Source organism: Cicer arietinum, chromosome 8 (assembly GCF_000331145.2).
Source record: "Cicer arietinum cultivar CDC Frontier isolate Library 1 chromosome 8, Cicar.CDCFrontier_v2.0, whole genome shotgun sequence".
Classification (NCBI taxonomy): domain Eukaryota; kingdom Viridiplantae; phylum Streptophyta; class Magnoliopsida; order Fabales; family Fabaceae; genus Cicer; species Cicer arietinum.
Genome location: NC_021167.2, coordinates 16326596 through 16330102, shown reverse-complemented (window position 1 = coordinate 16330102; position 3507 = coordinate 16326596). Strand labels below are relative to the sequence as shown.

The 3507-nt window shown below is 31.0% G+C and overlaps 1 long non-coding RNA gene across 1 annotated transcript in view; it reads right to left on the bottom strand.

The window, feature by feature from the left end:
* Positions 1-1206: 1206 nt before the first annotated feature.
* The window catches only part of LOC140918980 (uncharacterized), a 5635-nt gene continuing 3334 nt past the window's right edge, over positions 1207-3507 (bottom strand). The window contains exon 2 of the long non-coding RNA XR_012161483.1: positions 1207-1706. This is a non-coding gene — a long non-coding RNA (uncharacterized lncRNA). The remainder of the gene's footprint in view (positions 1707-3507) is intronic.

Here is a 3507-nt window from a genome sequence, read left to right as displayed (position 1 = left end):
AAAGAACTAAAACGTTACCTGAAATTAAGTTAAAGGACTACATATGTAATTTAGCCTATTTTCGTGTGTGTTAAACTACATAATAAATGTGCGCATAGTTATATTTTAATTATTTAAGACTATTTCCTATTTTAATTATTTGTTTTATAAATAATAGTCATAAAATAGTAGTAATATTGTGATTAATTATTTTATTTCTATATATTTTCTATGATATGATGGTTTTATACGTATTTATTGAGATTTAGTAATAAATATAAATTATTTGTGTTATATTTAATTATTTTATCATTTTGACTATTCTATAAAGATGGTAGTATTTTTATATAATTATTTTTAAAAATAGTATAGTAATAATTGTAGTTAATATTGTGAATATGAGAGTTTTTGTTAATAATGTATTTTAAAATAGTAATTACTTAAATTATTTTTTATAAATATTAATTTTGAAATATTGGTAAAACGTTAGTATTGAAATTGTGTTAAAAAAAAATTAGTTTTAGTAATTGTTGGTTTTATTTAATAATATAATAATAATAATAATAATAATAATAATAATAATAATAATAATAATAATAATAATAATAATAATAATAATAATAATAATAATAATAAGGCTAAATTATATCTGTGGTCCCTAACTTAATTTCAGGTAACGTTTTAGTCTTTTATCTTTTTTTTTTCCGATTTAGTCCTTTATTCCTAAAAATATCAAATAAAGTATGAAAATATGAGTTTATTTGAAGATTTGCGCTACGAATTTGGTGAAATTTGTATTATATTGAAGAATATAATTGATTTTATGAATTTTGATTGAATTTTTTTTTGAATTTTTGTATAAAAAAGGATATCATTGTTGAAATTTTAAAACATAAAATATCAAATTGTCACTTAAAATTAAATTAAAGGACCAAATCGGAAAAAAAAAAGATAAAGGACTAAAACGTTACTTGAAATTAAGTTAAAGGACCACAAATGTAATTTAGCCTAATAATAATAATAATATTTTCTCTTTCTATTCCTCATTTAAGACCAACACTAAGAAAATAATACTGAAACCCTAGCCACTACTACAAACCCTATTTCACAAAACCATTATAAATAAAATTTTGTAAGCAGAAAGGAATACCAAAAATCCTAGCCACCATTGTAACAACCCGTTTTTTAACAGTGTGAATGTATTTTTTTTTTTTCAAAACAAATTCATAGAAAAAAAGAAATACTATTGAATAAATATTTAAGTCGTAACACAACGACAAAAGGCAACAACATTTACAAGCAGCGGAAATAGTTTGAAATAAAAATCTAAAGTATTTAAAACAGCAAAATGCACCAGGGCTATGAGACCTATCAAACATAGCTCATACCCCTGGGGTATTCTTGGCAGACACCTGTACAATAGCATTGCCCAAGAATCTTAACTTCCCCAAGTCACATCACAAAGTGGTACATGGACCCATCAAAATAAAAGTCTAGCTGACAATATTGGTATATGTACAGTCTTCCAACATACAGTAAATACATCCACAAAAGAAAGACATCTAGTCCCTATACAACTGTTTAATCTGATCATACTACAAAAAACTATACGACCCGGGTGATCTCCCCGCTCCTTGCAAGATCCTCCTGACACAACTCCTGTTAGATGTGTCCAACTACCTTCCCATCTACAGGGTACTAACCGGTGGGAAGATCCTGGTTCTCATCTGAGGGCAAAACCCAGATTTCCACAATAGTTGTAAAGGGTCACCAACCGAAATTAACAATTAACATATAACATTTAGATTTCAATGCATAAAATAACCTTTCAACTTAGCATGCACCTTGAAAGGGTTTGCTTATGCCAAACATGCATAAACAGAGTTGAAAAATGAAGTTTTAAACAAAACTGCACTGTCGTATTCGAATACAACATCTCTGTATTCGAATACAAGACTGTTTCAGAAGTCAGTAGCAAAAACAACATATCTGTATTCGACTACAGCCTTGTGTATTCGACTACACAGAAATCAGTAGCAAAAACAACATAGATGTATTCGACTACAACCTTATGTATTCGACTACACAGACGTCAGTAGCCAAATCAGGATGGTTGTATTTGACTACAACTCAGTGTATTCGACTACCACATCAGAAAAATGCAGAATTTAGTTTTGAAACGTTTCGAAAAGGTTTCGCAATCAATCCACACTTACACACAAATCCAAACAATCAGACTTAGCAATTATGGCATAATCACAACAATAATTTGAGTTTACACACGCAATCATAACCTTGAATCAAACATGACTCGTGAGGTTTCGCAATCAATCAACACTTGCATACAAATCCAAACAATCACACTTAGCAATTGTCATAATCACAACAACAACTTGAGTTTACACACACAATCATAACATTAAATCAGGCATGACTCGCGTGCCAAGCACCCTAATGCAATGAGTATGTGCCAAAACACATGGACTCGAAATTCCAATCAAAACCGTCCTCGAAGGGCCATAAATCATAATTGTACCGCCTATCACATGCCAAAGTACTAAATAACCGAGGTGCCACCTATCATGGGTCAGCACGATTTACTAAAAACGTAAATCGTAAATGTACCGCCTATCACATGCCGAAGTACTATTTACCGAGTATCACGGGTCAACATGATTTACCAAAAATGTGTAGTCTATCGCGGACCTTACACGACACGACAATCCCCGCAAGGATAAGATGAACCAACAAATCACATGGCATCATCTCGTGGTCCATCCGGTCACCACTATCACCATGGCCCATCTGGTCGCCATGTACAATGAAATGCATGAGCATACTCTAACTCTATCCACGAAAATCATTTAGTAAATGCAGATATTAAAAGATTCCCCATTTTTAATACTCATTTAACGATTTTCACGACAATCATTAAGTAAATGCATATATTAAAAGATTTCTCATTTTGAATACTCATTTAACTCTAACGATTTTCAAATTCCACAAAAAACATACTCAAACATTTATTTTCCACCACACACATCAAATTTAATCCACAATCTTCATTAAATTCGATCAATTAAAAAACCACAAATTTCACACCAAGTTCAATCATCAATCACCACAAATTTCCATAAAACTCAAACATAACACATGCCAAACTAATTTTCACAAACCACAACTCAAACACATCAAATTTCTTTTCCTCAACAACACACATAGATGAATCAAATTCTTTTCCACGAAAACACTCATCAATTTCACCAAAAACCCAACTCCAAACTTTCACCCATAAAAGCATTAAATTCATTTTCCCCAAATCTACACTTCAAACCCAACAAATTTATTTTCCACACAACCACAAATAAGTCCCTAAATGTAAATTAAAAGTTTGGAAGGAGCCACGACCTTAACGATAGCTTAAACGAGCGATTACTGTACCGTGATTTATTTTGGTAAAAACTTCGTTCGCGTCGTCGCTTCCAAAGTTGACTCACTAGCATCGTAGCGGAGAGGTGAGCAACTTTC